Source organism: Schistocerca serialis, chromosome 4 (genome assembly GCF_023864345.2).
Source record: "Schistocerca serialis cubense isolate TAMUIC-IGC-003099 chromosome 4, iqSchSeri2.2, whole genome shotgun sequence".
In the NCBI taxonomy this organism is placed as follows: Eukaryota; Metazoa; Arthropoda; class Insecta; order Orthoptera; family Acrididae; genus Schistocerca; species Schistocerca serialis.
The window spans coordinates 462,107,859-462,125,949 of NC_064641.1; positions in this window are offsets into that span (position 1 = coordinate 462,107,859).

The following is an 18,091-nucleotide window of genomic DNA, read 5'->3' on the forward strand; positions in this document are numbered from 1 at the left end:
TTTTGCAGCCGTGAGTTATTAAACTGATTGTTCGGTAATTTTCACATCTGCCAACACCTGCTTTATTTGGGATTGGACTTATTATATTCTTCTTGAAGTCTGAGGGTATTTCGCCTGTCTCATACATCATGCTCACCAGATGGTAGAGTTTTGTCAGGACTGGCTCTCCCAAGGCCGTCAGTAGTTCTAATGGAATGTTGTCTACTCCCGGGGCCTTGTTTCGACTCATGTCTTTCAGTGCTCTGTCAAACTCTTCACGCAGCATTTATCGCCCATTTCATCGGCATCTACATCCTCTTCCATTTCCAAAATATTGTCCACAAGTACATCGCCCTTGTACAGACCCTCTATATACTCCCTCCACCTTCCTGCTTTCCCTTCTTTGCTTAGAACTGAGTTTCCATCCGAGCTCTTGATATTCATACAAGTGGTTCCCTTTTGTCCAAAGGTCTTTTTAATTTTCCTGTAGGCAGTATCTATCTTACCCCTAGTGAGATAAGCCTCTACATCCTTACATTTGTCCTCTAGCCATCCCTACATAGCCATTTTGCACTTCCTGTCAATGTCATTTTTGAGACGTTTGTATTCCTTTTTGCCTGCTTCATTTACTGCATTTTTATATTTTCTCCTTTCATCAATTAAATTCAATATTTCTTCTGTTACCCAAGGATTTCTACTAGCCCTTGTCTTTTTACCTACTTGATCCTCTGCTGCCATCACTACTTCATCCCTCAGAGCTACCCATTCTTCTTCTACTGTATTTCTTTCCCTCATTCCTGTCAATTGTTCCCTTATGCTCTCCCTGAAACTCTGTACAACCTCTGGTTCTTTCAGTTTATCCAGGTCCCATCTCCTTAAATTCCCACCTTTTTGCAGTTTCTTCAGTTTTAATCTACAGTTGATAACCAATACATTGTGGTCAGAGTCCACACCTGCCCCTGGAAATGTCCTACAATTTAAAACCTGGTTCCTAAATCTCTGTCTTACCATTATATAATCTGTCTGAAACCTGTCAGTATCTCCAGGCTTCTTCCATGTATACAACCTTCTTTTATGATTCTTGAACCAAGTGTTAGCTATGATTAAGTTATGCTCTGTGCAAAATTCTATCAAGCGGCTTCCTCTTTCATCCTATTATCCTTTTGTTATCATTAACAAAAGAGATATAGAGGAGACGGTTATTGCGTAATAACAAAAGAGATATAGAGGAGACGGGAAGGTTTCATGTTTCACCAGGCAACGACGGTCAGCTGCTGTTCGTGTATGAGAAATCGGTTGGAAACTTTCCTCATGTCAGCATGTTGTAGGTGTCGCTACCGGCGCCAACCTCGTGTGAATGCTCTGAAAAGCTAATCATTTGCATATCACAGCATCTTCTTCCTGTCGGTTAAATATCGTGTCTGTAGCACGTCATCTTCGTGGTGTAGCAATTCTAATGGCCAGTAGTGTAGGTTATACCAGGATAATCACAGTGAATTCTATGGTAGAAAGATATTAACCACTTTGCACTCCTCCACCTTATAGCCCATTTCACATCTCTGAAAGACCTCGGCGATGCAATGCTTGTTGAAAATGTGTCTATTATACCGTCACATTCTGTATATACTATGAATGCAACATCTTTGAATATGACCTGTCTGCGCTCGTCACAGTAGAAACACCGGGCATCTGCAATGAAGTTCACTCTTGAGATGCCATTGTGAAGTGTTCTGAGCATGGTACAGCTCTTGTTCATTTATACAACTCGTTACACAAAACCGGTGAGCGGGCAATAGTTGTTAACACAGTCATGTAGAGCTACAGCATATCCCGCTCTGTGTTCTTGGAATTTTGCCAAAGATTCAGATTCAATCCGTATATCTATAGGTCAACATTTAATTCTCTCGTTCTGTTTTGAGCAGTGTATTACGACGATTGGAGCCTGCTCTTTGTATTTCTGTGGGATTGGTAGACATCCATCCTCTTCACAGCAAGAAGCACAGAACCTTACATACATTTCAAACGCTAAATGTATACGTTCTCATCCCATTGCACGTGTGGAATTCGGAGTTCAGGTAGACTCTGACGTTAGTTAACCTGGAATTGTCAAGTTTTGTAGTATCATTTACTATATTATCTCTTCCATTCGTCTGAAATGCAAGTATGATGATTCTGGGCCTCTCTAATTCAATAGTCCACGTTTGTCTGCTTGCAGTCGGTAGCACTGGGTACTCAAAAAGCTCCAGTGAATGGAAAGTTAATGGTACAAATACACCGGCATTTAGAACTTTTAAAAGGTTCAAATGCTGCTCATCCGATACAGTGATGTGTAGCATTTTCCACATTATTTTACTGATGGTTATCTCGTTCACCTCTTGAGCTCCTTGAATGTATGAGTTGCACCAGAGTAAGTTTCTGTTTAGCATTTGTAACAATTCACCGCATGTCTTCAAAGTATTTCATAAGGAGTTGTAGAGATATACATGCAGTAAATATCCTGTACTTTTCCACTGTTCTACCCACTGGCTCGTCTATGAATAAACTGGGAATTTTCTAAATTGCTCAAATCCTAGGGAGAAGCAGAGACATATGTTTTAGATGTTGATGCTAAGTGTACATTGCGTGTATTTCGATCCCATTACATTCACATTGTGTCTCATGAAACAGAAACCCTAAAAGCATTACATATAAGGTTGATGCCATTGTAGCAGTACCATCCCTTTCCGTAAATTATCCATAGATATATGAAACTCTTGCATAGGAGAGCTAAATGGTTTTGGTGTTGGATGACAATCTTAATCTTATCATTCATGTTAAATGTGGTTGAAGTATATTCTACTGGGTTATTTGCATCGAACGACCTTCTGATTTAAGGAAGTCATAGTTCACACGTGTTATCACGTTGTTGTTGTACTGCGAAGTGCCGCGTTGTGGGTGTGGTTGCGAGCCTCTGTGATATTCGGAATGCTGTTGTATGTCTCCAGTCCAGTCAGCATAATACTCTACTCTCCATTCGTTAAATATCAATCGGTGGGAAGTAATTCGCGCATAATACTGATGATGTCTTCTTTTAAAGTTACCCACTGGGTTCCTGTTCCCCTGTAACATCTGAATTCACAATTACACATTATCTGGTTGTGCACATAGCCTTCGGTAATGAATTCCGCATAAGAACACTATGGAATCTTGGGCTGCTGATTTTTGTCATAAAAAACTTGCGCATATCTCAATCCGCTAGGATAGCTAAAGGACTTTTCTTGCTTGTGAAGAGACCTTGTCTTTTCTTGCATGGTTTCAGATGTAGTCCTTTTCCGGTGGCGATTGCTTCTGTCATGCAGTTATGTCTGCTTGCCTCTTATAGCTCCATCTGGGAGTTCAGTGCATTCTTGACTGTTCTGGAAATTGTCATATCTTCACCATCCAGTGAACCCATTGCTGACAGACCTGTGAGGGCAGGAATGAGGAAGTGGATAATTCCACCTGATGTCTCGGGTATTGGCAGAACCTAGGGTACTCTAACTGGTCCTTTATGCTTCACGGCGCTTTTAGCTGCGTACATCACAGTCAGAGTACAGGTTTAGAAACCTGCGTCCTGACCGTGACATATGCAGTCCCGGCCCCTTCCCCCTTCCTGGTTTCTTCTTCACTGTTGTCTTATTCTTCTTTTTCTTCTCCTTCTTCTTTTTCTTATTCAGTGCACAAAGTTCGGCGTTCATAACTTGCTCGAAATTCACGTCCAAGACCAACTTAATTTTACCACACATGATTATTATCAACAAGAAAACTGCTGCAATACTTTGTTCTGTACCAGTATCATTTCTTGCAGTTATTGCCTTGGCTTTATCAGCCAAAATTCAATCTTCAGTGTGACGTCCGGGGAGATCTTCATGTTTTACGTAGTGAATGTGGTGTTCCAAACACGTGCAAAATGTTTTTCAACCTCTGTAGCAGGTGCGCAGTAATAATACTGAGGAATGTGCAGTTCAACTGGAAGTTCATGAAGAATCCCACCACCTCTTATAATGTATCTCCAATCGTGAATTTTATGTTGCTGTGCCAATGGTGCTCTGTACACTACATCATATGGCAAATTAAATTTCTATTTATGTGGATCCAACATTTTCATACGATAGTACATCATACCCATGAGCCCATTATCATGAACATCGATTGGTCTCGTTTTTATTGTGCTATCTTTGGTTCGGTTATGACTGTGCAACTATTTCTGGGCGGATATCTGTCCATTTGAATGAACTGCAAAGATTAAAACACATCCAAATTTTAGCTTTTATTTTTCTATTCAAATGTTCCACGATACTCGGCTTCCATATTGCTGCATCACAATCTTGATATACCTATAGTAAAACTCTCCACTGTGATCGGTTTGGAAGTGTCTGGGTATCGATTTGTTCCTGTCTGCAGCAACTGCTTAAATTCCTAGGTGATATATCATCCCATTTTTGTTTTAATTGGTAATGCCCAGACGAATTTAGAGTATGTGCCAATCAGCATTAAAATATGTTTGGTTCCGTTATCTGCATGTGAATATTCCTGCATACCTACAAGATCAGCCTGTTATAAGTCATCCAAATCTTTAATCATAACATGCCTCCGAGGGTGTGTTTTATGTGCTGGTTTGCGTAGTGCTCAAACTACTCTCTCCATACTTATTCAGTGATACCTCTCTCTCTAAGCTCAGAGATTATTGAAATAACCTCATTCAAATGAGCAATATTACCAGCAGCAGATGATGCCACGAGCGGCTGTAGTCAACCTATTGGCTCATTGGGATATTTGCAGTGTGTAAACTGTGGGGTCGATTGCTGACTCTTTTGTGATGGATGTCAATACCATCGCCAATTCTGTATCGAGCATCTAATATGAGTTTCATAATGGTTCTGTATTTTGCACTGCACCGGTTTCCTGTTTTGCTATGTACAACGATGAATTGCCGAATTTCGCCATAGATCTCCACATCTCTGGACGAACAATATACAGTGTTTGTGAGACTTAGAAAAATGAGGTTCATTAGACCAGTTGCTTGAAATTACTCATCACATGTCTGTATTATTTTTTTTCTCTTTTAAACGTGTAGGCTGTCTGGCCAACATTTATGGTTTTCCACCATTGACACCAAATGTTTTGTCTAGCCTAGCATCGCTCTGATGGTTAATGAAATTAGCAAAGCGGTTTTCGTTGTGTAATTTCGCTGGGAGTTCATCGAGAGATTCAACAACTGGTTTAAATGCTTCGCTCAATGTCAGCTCTCGACCCGAATGTCGTCAACTTAGCAGTTGTAACTTCTCTCGAACAGCCTTCCATGTCATGATGATCTTTCGATTAGTGAACATCTTGTTATACATTAAGCATACTCCTTCGCAGGGTGCAACTTATATACATATATATACATATACATAACGTCCAGATCTGTCAACACTTACAGTTAAGTCTTTCTCAAGTGGTGTAGCCCCAGCCTCTAATTCGTTGATCAGTCTCTTAAGGGTCTGGATATACGTCTCTAGATCCTTAACTTCATGTTTGGATGACTGAAATTTTCCACCTATGTAAAGGCGACGTCTCTGTCTATGTGTACCCATACTCTTAGGCGGAATGTCCGGGATGCGTGTGAATTTGACCATGGCCGAAGTAGACTCATGTACCCATTTTTTATAGCTATATCTATGTAGAAACTCCAGAAAGTTGCGTCGATACCTATCGTCATTCAGCTTTTTCATCAATAACAAGAAATCCACACTTTGTGTGATTCCAGCAAGCTCTACATATCTTTACAAATTCATTGAATGACATGTCAGTTCCAACATGAGCTTGGTCTATGTGCTTGAAATTCCAATTGTCTTGTTTGAAGGCTATAATGAGGTTTGCGTTATCACTCACCAACTGTTTCAGGATTCTGGAATACGTCTGACTCATATAAAACAGACACTCAAATGATGGCCAGAACAGCAACATCGTAGAATTTGGTTTTCGACAGCGAGATAATCAAATATGAACATATTGTTTGGCTTTACTTTTTCTGGCGAGAGGATTTCACTGCTTCCACTGAATGTGGCGTATGTTGCACCATCGACGCCTTGAAGCACCTTTTACAGTAGTTCGTAACTGCGCTGAAACAGCGTTTTTGAAAATACACATACATCCTTAAAGCGGACTCCATCTGGGTGACTTAGCAGTGACGTGAGAACGTTAGTCTTGCTTCAGCTGGATGGGCCAACAATTATCACCTGTATATTATTTGTGTAAAAAAATGTGCCTGCAGGGTGAGTCATGTATGATGTAACATCCCTTTTATTTCGTGAATGGTTACACATATCGGAAAGTGGTTTTCGGCAAATGTTAGAGCGTCAAGGGGTACGTATGTTTTTGTTTGGTTAATGTTCTTAGCTCTGGTATCAACTGAGATACTGAAGTAAGTACATTTTTTAAAAAATGAAACTGTACACATTTGATGATTGCATTCGATAGCTCCTGAGAAGGCAATTATAGTAATATAGGGGTTGTTAACGTTGACTATGAAACCTGTCGTTAAAAAATTCGAGAAATGTCCTAGAATACGAGAGCACAGTGGTCGGAAACGGCGTTTGCGCTGCGACCACTGCTAAGCAGGCGTCTCGGACTAGACTGCGCAGTCGTATCTTGTACGGTGGGCCTTTGCTACTGGAATAAAGCTTTATTTCCCCTTGAAACAACTTACGACGTAGATGGAGGTTCACCTACCAATGTTGTATATGGAGATAGACAAAGGCTAGAATCTAGCGAATCACAAAAGGCTTAGGAAAACTGTTTCACATTTGTGTATCCTCCCAGATTTACGTGAGCTGAAACAAAGAAATCAACTGTTAATTCTTCAAAAATAAAGTTGCAAGAAGCAACTACTGTATTAAATGTCTAAATGTTGGAGGGAAGGTACGACCTATCTTTTCGTGTACATGGACTTGTGCTTCTTAGAGGTGAAATACATGCTATCGGGCAACTGCCTCTACCTACATTGTTCTTCATTATATCATATGGGATATATTCGTTGAACTAAACATTTTATTAAAAATATTTTGGTGACACCTATACACCGCCAAATAAATATTCTTCTTAACCGAACGTCGCTTCATGCTGAAAGTAAGAGCTTAATGACAGTGTTTCCAGCTGTGTGTAATTCACGCTGTCGATTTACTTGACATTTCAATGCAATTTCATACACATATGAATGAAATAAACAATTTACTAGCAATTGTTAGGCAATCAAGCAATCACATAACATAAATTTTGTCTTCCAAAAAAGATAACTTTATCCTTCGTGTAAACAGGTGTTCAAGCTGTTAACCATGGACTGAAAGGAAAATTTGCAGTCACCGTTCGAAAGAACGATGAACAGATGTAATAACAGTGGATGACACGGATGAGTTTGCCCTGGCGATTCGACGACACACATCGTCTGGCGGAGAAGTAGAAAACTGGAATAAATACACACCTGAGCATCGCCGCGTGCTCAGGTAGTAGTAATAATACGGGGTATTTCGTTCTGCAGCTGTGTTCTGGTTTTGTTAGTTGATGAAAGCTTTTGTTTAATCATTCTTTCAAGTTTAGATTCAATGCTTACAGACACATGTGGACATCCTCATTTTCAATACTTGAGAGTATACTCTAAAATCGTACACTCTTTATAATTCCTGAATAATTTCTTATAACAAATTTACTTATTGTTCCAGATTTGAACAATTAGCTACGCAAAATTCATTTCCATTGCACCTTTATTAAGAAAGCGACGGCGCGCGCGCGCTCGTGTGTGTATGTGTGTGTGTGTGTATGTGTGTAACTATTTCATTAAACCTTCAATGTTAGATAGCGTTTTCTGGGGAATACAGGTTCATATGTTACACCAAAGCTTAGTAGTTCAGGGCTTTACTTAAGTTCTCATGGGACGAGTTCAGTTTGTTACAGAAGATACACTTTAAAATGTCAATGAACTTAGTAGATCAGTGTAACTGAACGAATATTTTTGAAATGAAGTAGAGACATGAATATCTACAAGAGTAGGACAGGGGTAATGTAGTGTAGTCGAATTAAGTCAGAAGAAACTCTGTGTACTAAATTAGGTAATTAGGCAAAAATATAGTAGATGAGTTCTGCAATTGGTTCAGCAAAGTAAGTATTTGCTGTACACGAAAAGAGAACGTTTATGCATTCATACAGAGGTCATCTCGTAATGATATCGGATTTGTCATTATTTGAGTTCTTCGGTGTGACGTCACATGTGCTGAACTGCTGTTGAAATTGATCGTTAATATTTTACAAAGTTTTAGTCTTCAGTTACTTATTTCAAAGTTTACTTGCAGTAAAAGTAACTTATTAATACAGTAAAAGTAAAGTAAAGTAAAAGTAACTTATTAGTGGATTTTCATTAATCTCAGTCCTTCTATCTGTGTTATTGATTCGAGTGGTTTGTTATTCGTCAGTGTGCCTACGTCGTTCATCCAAGTCTCACCCCTCAGTAGCGTGTTTACATTACGCGGCGTGCTGTTGCAAAAAGATGGTTCAAATGGCTCTGAGCACTGTGGGGCTTAACTTCTGAGGTCATCAGTCCCGTAGAACTTAGAACTACCTAAACCTAACTAACCTAAGGACATCACACACATTCATGCCCGAGGAAGGATTCGAACCTGCGACCGTAGCGGTCGCGCGGTTCCGGATTGTAGCGTCTAGAACCGCTCGACCACTCCGGCCGCCTGCGGTTGCAGCTTTAGGCGGTTATAAAGCTAAGGACTGACAAAGTTGTTTGTGCACTGTTATACAGTCATTAAATCTAATAGTTTTCAACGGTGTTTCGTGCAGTTTGTGGCGAAATAACGATTTTATGAACTTTTGGAAACGTTCTCTCGCTATGTTTTTTAGAGTTTTCTGTACGTTGAAGAAGTTTAGAAAATTCGTGCTTTAGTTTTCAACTGACGTTTATCATTGTTTCTAGTGAAATATTTCAGTAAAACTTTCATTCACTGTTTTTACATTTTTTTTTTAATTTTTGGTTTTAGCTAACACATTTTGTGAAGTTTTTATGGTATTGTTATCAGTTGTGGTTTAGCCGTTTAATAAAAGTTTGTAATGTCGCTCTTGCAGCCGTCTCTCCGCGATATTTTCAGAAATTTTTTTATAAATTATATAACTCGGTACATACCTCGAAATATCTCTTCTTATCTTACCGATTCCTAAACTTTAATATACGATTATTATCAAAGCAAAGTAGTTTCAAGCCCTATTATTCCTTGGAGCGTGCATTTACTCGATGGAATAGCTTCTCAGCTATCTATGTTTTCTCTTATGGAAAGAAAGATTCAAATCTTGCCGCTTAGCCCTGAAAGAACGAAGATGTATATGTATGTATTGTTGAGCTAGTCGCCATCTTGATGAGATTCTGTATGAGAAGGAATTTAATACATGAACTAAACTAAAGTAAGTGTGTTCGCGTATTATTTAACTGATTATTATTGGCAGTGTCTGCTTACTACGCTGTGTTGTACGGGATCAGTGGGGAACGTCTGATTTACACTGGACGAACCTGCCGTTTTGTACGCTCAAGATATCCAGTTCATTACTTTCAATAAATGGGCTAACACGGTCTTACCAGCAGATCTCCGGTCTTCCTCATGTGATCACCGAAAGTTAATAATTATTACAAATGTTTTTAGGAGATCGACTGACAATTTTCGTCGCACTGAGACTTCGAAATTGCTTCACTCCCTTATGGAATTTAAGTTAAGCTCAATTTAATCAGTATAGAATGGTATTGAACTGTGTGAATGTGATAAGCCCGCTTTGTGAATGAAAATTCCCTTAATATACGCATGTTTTTTACTATCCTGATCAGTGAAGCTAAATCAGGCCGGTGTGAGAGAGGTTTTTAAATTTCAGATCCCACAAAAAATATTAAAAGTTGTTGGTTTCTTAGTAGAGACAGGATTTAGAGACCGCTACTGTTAGTTCTATAATTAGTTCTACTGGTGTAACTGAACTTAGATGATGTAGACGTTTAGTTTTTTTTTCAGTAACTGTAAAATTTTACCATGAGTGAGATGTGTGGGCTCTGTAGTAGGTTTGTGAGTTGTGGGTTACGGTGTGGGATTTGTTCGAAGTATTTTCATTGATGGGAATGCAGTGAGGAAGCCACTGGGCCTTCTAGTGAGATCCCCTCCTGGGGATGCAGATTCTGTAGTAGAAATAAGTTGACAGAGGAGCAGGAGCGTAAGATATGTGCCCTTTTAGGTGCAGTTACAATATGCAGAGGAGGAACTAGATAGGTTGAGGAGGGTGAAGGGTGCTTGGGAATGGGAACTGGCAGTTGACAAAAAGGAAGCTAGGAGGAGATGGTATTCAGACAGTAGTACTTCGCGTGTATAGACTAGATTTGACCAACTGTCAGAGTTGAGTGGAGAGGAGCCTCTTGTAGCTGTAGATGTAGGAAACGTGCATCAGTCAGTTGCAATGGCCTGCAAAAAGAAGCAGGTACTGCTGCTAGCTAGTTCACATGGTAGAGGTGTGGGCCAGCAGTTGCCGTAAATGTTGGGGAGTGAGTACCAGGTCATCAGCTTTGTGAAACCTAGTGCAGGGTTGGTGCAGGTGACTGACAGCATAGGGGAGTTACGTAGGAATTTTACAAACAATGATCAAGAAGGTATAGTGAGTGGAGGAGGGAAGTGTCTTGACAGGGACGGGGAGTATGATGTAGGTGGTGGCCTGGTAAAGATAGCTACCCAAACTGGTGGCACCAATGTGTATTTCGTGCAACTGTTTCAGCGTCATGTTCGGCCTTATTTTAATGCGGCTGTTAGGCCCGTGAACATGGGACTGGAGAAGGCACTGATGGCAAAGGGCATGGTTCACATTGCAGTGGTGCCAGTTGAGTCTACCAGTAGATCGGATTTCACTAGGCATGGCCTGCACCTCAATAGGTATGGGAATGGGAAGCTGGCAAAGCTTACAGGTGACAGTGTAGTGGGGGGTGGTGTGATCACTCATGGCAAAATTTCTCTAGTAGTTACTGGTAGAGCTGCACCTTTTTTAGATTGAAATCAGCTGATAGGTATACCTGCTTAAAGAAAGTCCGTCTAACTAAGGAATCACCTTCAGAGGACGTCATGTTTCCAAGTAGAGAAGGAATCAGCATATTTCTTCAAAATATAAGAGGTATTATAGATAAAATTAGTGAACTGCTTCTAGATGTTGACTGAAATTATTGGCATATCGGAGCACCACTTAAATAATTTGACAATTCAGAGGCTTCCTCTGCCAGGATACAGATTAGCTGTTTTTCAAGGAGTTCCTTGCGGAGTAGCGGAGTGTGCATGTACGTAAAAAACAACTTTCCATTGGAGTCCATAGACGTATCATGGCACTTCATTGAACAGATATTTGAATGTTGTGCAGGGACCGTTGAATTTAATGAAACTAAACATATAGTTTTTGTTGTTCGTAGGGCCCTTAACTCTGAATGTTCAAATGTGTGTGAATTCATAGGGGACCAAACTGCTGATGTCATCGGTCTCTAGACTTATGCACTACTCTAACTCATGATAAGAACAACACACACACCAGTGCCCGAGGGAGGACTCGAACCTCCGGCGCGGGGGGCCTCGCAGTCCGTGACATGGCGCCTGTAACCGCGCGGCCGCTCCGCGTGGCTAACTCTGACTTCAGAGCATTTATGCTCAAGCTAGAGAGGGTTCTTGATTCACTTTATAGGAAATACGAGAAACTATATGTGGCGACTTCAATATTAATTATGTATATGATCTCCTAAATTCATATGATCTGATGCAGACTGTGTTTTTCCAACTAGGGTGCAGGGGAACAGTAGCACAGCCATAGACAATATTTTTATTCATTCTTCATTACTAAATAGGCATTCTGTTAGGGTGAATGGCTTTTCAAACAATAATGCACAGATATTAACACTAAAAGGCTTTTGTTCTCAAATGTCATATACAATTACAAAATATATAGGAAAGTTAATCAAATGGCAGTAGAGAGTTTTATTAGAACTAGTCAACGAACAAGAGTGGCAGGATGTTTATAGTGCCGATAACATAGATGACAAATGTAATGCTTTCCTTAACACTTTTCTCATGCTCTTCGAGAGTTACTTTCCATTAGAACGTTCTAAACGGGGTACTAGCAGTAAAAGGCAGCCTGAGTGGCTGACTGGTGGGATAAGGATATCACGTATAACGAAGTGGAAATTATATCAAAATGTTAGAAGTAGTCCCAATCAAGCTACAGCACATTACAGTATTTTAAGGTGCTTAAAATGTTATTAGGAAGCCAAAGAGTATGTGGTGCGCAAATAGAACAACAAATTCGCAGGATAAAATTAAGACCATATGGTCAGTTGTGAAGGAAGTGTTTGGTCAAATGCACAAGGTCGACGATATAAAGTCAGTTCGTAGTAAAAATATTTCTGTTACTGATAAATCAAATGTATGTACAGTATTTAACAATCATTTTCAGAGCACTGCTGGTGAATTAAATAAAAATTTAGTTTCTACAAGGAATCACATAACTCTCTTGGCAATTGCCTTTCCGAGACTGATATCTGAAATTCTCCTCTGTGGCACAGACTAAGGACTCTCATGGATACGATGGAGTGCCTTGCAGAATATGAAAGTACTGTGCTGCACATGTTAAACCCTTTACGTAGCCATATTTGTAATTTTTCCTTTAGGAATGGTCAGTTTCCTGAACGATTTAAGTACTCAGTAGTAAAGCCGTTTTATAAAAAGGGAGAAAGGGATAATGCAGACAATTTTAGACCTATTTCTATGCCATCAGTGTTTGCTGAAGTCATTGAATAGGCTGTGTATTTAAGGTATGTAAGAATAATTGATAATTTTATATCATTAATTTGCTATCAAATGCGCAGGTCGTTTAACAACTGAAAATACTGTGTTCTCTTTTCTCTGTGAGGTACGGGATGGGTTAAACAAAAGGTCTCGACCGCTACGCATATTTTTTGATTAAAATAAGTCGTTTGTTGGTGTTCGTCACAAAATATTGCTCCAGAAGCTGGACCATTATGGAATACGGGAGTAACTCACAATTGCTGGTCGCGGTGGCCGAGCGGTTCTAGGCACTACAGTCTGGAACTGCGCGACCGCTACGGTCGCAGGTTCGAATCCTGCCTCGGGCATGGATGTGTGTGATGTCCTTAGGTTAGTTAGGTTTAAGTAGTTCTAAGTTCTAGGGGACTGATGACCTTAGCAGTTAAGTCCCATAGTGCTCAGAGCCATTTGAAGTAACTCACAATTGGTTCACCTCTTACTTTAACAACGAACAGCAAAAGTTCATTATTCACCGTATTGAGAATGGCTGTGATGTCGGGTCTGAGTGGGATATGGTCATATGTGAGGGGCCCCAGGGATCAATGTTCGGGCCACTCCTGTTCCTCATTTAAACAAATGATATGTCCTCTAGTATTACAGATGACTAAAATATATCTGTTTGTTGATGATACAAGCTTGGCAATAAAGGATGTTGTGTGCGACATTGGCACCGTTTCAGATAGTGCAGTTCATGGCTTGTAAAAAATAAACTAACGCTAAATCACAATAAGACTCGGTTTTTACAGTTTCTAACACACAATTCAACAAAACAAGACGTTTTAATTTCACAGAATGGGCATATGATTAGTGACACTGAACAGATCACATTTCTAGGTGTTCAGATAGATAGTAATCTGTCGCGGAAAGCCCACGTTCGGGATCTTGTTCATAGACTTAACGCTGCCATTTTTATTATTCGATCGGTATCTGAAGTAAGTGATAGTTCGACACGAAAATTAGTCTACTTTTCTTATTTTCATTCGCTTATGTCATATGGTATTATATTTTGGAGTAACTATTGCCATTCTAAAAGGATCTTTTTGGCTCAGAAACGAGCGGTTCGGGCAATAATTGGTGTACGTTCGCGAAACTCTTGTCGACCACAGTTCACTAGTCTGGGTATTCAGACACTGCTCGCTCAATATATATAATCTTTAATGTCAATCCCGTCTCCGGCCATCCTGATTTAGGTTTTCCGTGATTTCCCTAAATCGCTTCAAGCAAATGCCGGGATGGTTCCTTTGAAAGGGCACGGCCGATTTCCTTCCCCATCCTTCCCTCACCCGAGCTTACTCTCCGTCTCTAATGACCTCGTTGTCGACGGGACGTTAAACACTAATCTCCTCCTCCTCCTCCTTTAATGTCATTTCTTGTTAACAATATCATCTTATTCCCAAGACTAAGCAGCTTGCACTCAGTTAATTCTAGGCAGAAATCCAAGCTGCATTTGGATCGGACTGCCTTAACTCTTGGTGCAGAAAGGTGTGCAGTATACTGCTGCATCCATGTTCCGTACTCTACCACAAGAGTTCAAAAATCTTAGCAGTAATCCACGCGCTTTCAAATCGCAAGTGAAGAGTTTCCTCATGGGTCCCTCCTATTCTGTTGAGGAGTTCCTTGAAAAATTAAGCTGATTCATATGTTATGTTGTTGGCTGCGTTTACTGAAACTTATGGCTTGATTTTTTTGGGGTTCATGAACATTTTATTTTTATCTGTTATTACTACTATGTTGTAATTTAATGTACCGACACGTTCCATGACCTTGGTGATTCGCTCCTCAATTTGGTCCTACGAAACTTGACATATAAATGAATAAATAAAATAAAAAGTAGCCCACAAACACACACATACAGAACATATAAGTGTGTTTATATGAGGCTATGATAGGTGATCGGCCGTGGCCTTGATAAAGAAGCCATCCCGTCACTTCCCTCAAATAATTTGGAAAAATTATGAAAAACAGGGTGGCTGGACATAGCGAACTCAGTCCTCCCAATCATGAGGTCAGTGTATTAACAACTACACTGCCTTAATCGACTGCTTACTGTTGTACTCGTACATTGTTCTTAGAATTACATACAATTTTCACAAGATTACTCATAATATAAAACACAGCTCTGCACTGCATCACTCCTTATACTACGAATACCCGCTGATGACTCCAGGACGACGAACAAGCTGCTGTGCCCATTTACACTCCAGTTTTAGGATAGCTGACTGTAGGACGGCAAACATGATACAATGCCTCACGCGATTCTCCACGTTCTCTCCCTGGTTTGCCTGGAAAACTGAATCAGCGTCTTACATAACGATCGAAAAGATGGTCTCGGGAGAATGATAAGAATTTACTATTACGCGTTACAGATTTTGGCCCATTTTCTTACAAAAGTACTACATTGGAGTGGTGTATTGTTTAAGGTGACTGTTCTGCTTAGTATTGGATTATTGCAAGTAATTTGTATGTCGTATTATGGGTAACTTTATGACCCATATAATTAATAAACGAAAGTAATGTGATTGCAGCATGAGAAATGAACATTATTTTAACAGTTCACATTCACGTAAACAGCACGATGAAAATTAGTGGACATAGACAAAAACTTCAACTCAAATCAAAACAAAAATTTATCTTCAAAATTCCAGAAATAATGACTGTGTTTTAGCAACCCAACTTGTAGCCAGTCACCGTGGAATGGAGATGTAAACCCAGATTTGTGATTGTAACCGTCAAATGTTAAACGCTCCTGTAGGAGCACAGAAAGTGTCTCTGCAGGTTATACCGACGTCACACCCCCCTCATTTTCAGCAAATGCGTGCTTAGAACGGGATACGTAATGTTCAGAATACTACCTTTGATGTGAAAGGATAAAGTGATAATCATAGAACGTATCAGTCCATATAGCCAAAAGCTATACGTATATTGCTTGCGCGGTCGTATAATGGCGGCGAAGTACCAGTCTTCTTAAAGCAGTTGAGCAATAAATAAATGACCAGAGAAAGCAAAATAAATAGAATTCACTAAGCAGATTCAGAAGGATGTAGGTTGCAGTAAGTACTGGGAGATGAAGAAGCTTGCACAGGATAGGGTAGCATGGAGAGCTGCATCAAACCAGTCTCAGGACTGAAGACCACAATGAAAGGGGACAATACCGCCCGACATTGAAAATAGGTACAACATTCTTCGTTATTCTTGTCAGAACAACATATTTTTTGTAATAACAACTCTATTACACTTAATACACCGAAGCCGGATACCAGTGTAGGAAAGAATGACAATTTATTTATTTATTTGATCACATGTGCACTCCCACAAAATAAATCCCTACATCCAATTTGGTGAGATCTGCGAAATGAATGAATGTATGGTCGTCTGCTAACTGCAGATGGTGAATGTGAATATATGATCAGCTTTGGACGATCTTTTGGTCACCTTTGGTGGAACCAAACAGATGAAATTTACCAGAGCTTTGAGCGCCTGAAATATGGCTGACCAATGGGTAGCATGGTCTTCCCCACCTCGACGGAGGTGCGGGATGACCTGAAGAACGGCCATGTTTCAGCACTCTGCCGCTGGATCTAGTGATGGTAAGACCTGTCTTACGTGTGCTCCGTAAAGACAAAAGAGTGGAGACATGGTATGCATGTGAAATACTTAAGAGTAGTTTGGAATAATAATTTCTCTATTTCAGGAATTTTGTGGGGAGAATTAAATGTCAGGCAGGTAATATTAAGGGGATAGTAGTAATATTCGGAAGTGACCAACGGTCACAATGAAACCACGTGTAGCAATAAGTTGAAATACTTGCGCGTGTTAGGACTAAGTTGAAATACTTCCGAGTGCTAAAGTTAAGCTGAATTACTGGCGTGTGTACTATAAGTTGGAAATATCTAAGAAATGGCGTGTGCAGGACTTGAAATTAGAGACGAGTACTTCCACGTGGCGAGTACTACGTAAGTCTCAATCTGTGTATGAGACAAAGGATAAAGAGAAGTACTCATCCATGGTATCAGTTGAGGACTCGCGTGTGTGACGAATATAATCTTAATATTACTTTGCGTGTTATGTTTCCGTGTGACGCTTGATTCAAACTATAATACTCTGAGAGTGAAGCAAGGTGAGTCAGCCGTATATCCAGCAACGCCACTTGGCTTGCATTGCGCAGGAAGACGTGCATATATCCTCCAGAGTTCGTAGTAGGAAAGAAAAGTTACGAAGTGGGGCAGTGTCGTGTTAAACTGGGATGAATACTAATTGAAGTGGGAAAGCTGGAAGTGATGTGATTCTAACGCTGTGACTATTCTTTGTGTTGTATTCCATGTTGCCAGTGTGGTGTATTTCATGTAATTTACGTATGTGTGGTTTGCATGGGAGAGTAGCAAGATAGGTTCAGAGGCAGTGGGTTATGCATGTTCCTTTTTGTACCGCTCGGTCTGGAGGAAATTTTCGTGATGATGGGTGTGAGAGTCGAAGTGTGAGATATAGCAAAAGATCCACCATCCTATCCAGAAAGGGCACTGTAGCGTTAGATCATTACGAGACCATAAGATAGAGAATCACCAATGTGAAGCCATGTCCACTGGGCAGAGTTTCTCATGTGTAGTTGTTGTATAAAATGTAATTGTGTGTTTAGGTTATCTTTGAATCATAATAGAACTTATCGGAATAAAAAGATAGTGAATAGAAAAAGATTGGTAGCCTTGTTCTTCGAATAGTGTGTAATCACGATACCCAGAATTTTTAATGTGTACGCCATTCACATTCAATGCGATGGCCACATGTTAATCAAAGCCGTTGGGTAAGAAAGAAAATGTGTTCTTGCCAGAGCATAGTGAACAATCAGAGTTGTGTAAAATACTGATAGTCAGAAGTGCGTTATTAGTCCTCGTTGCGTAATATTCAAACAGGAGAATAATTTGTAGCTTAATTGTAGGTACTAGAGCTCACAATCAGTCATTGATGTTTTGCGATAAATAAGAATAAATCCACTCGCTTGGTAGACCACTCATCTTGCAGGCCTGACTGCTTGATGCCACAGTATGAGCAAGGCATGTGGGTGCCTCTCAACAACAACAACAATATGTACAACTGCATATAATTGGACTAGTAGACCAACTCAAGAGGTCCACAAACAACGTGTTTCGAAACACGGCATAAAGCTTTTAATAAGTTTTACTGAAGGGGAGAGTGAATGAAATAAGTGTAAGACTTTTCGGATGAAGTGATTAAAA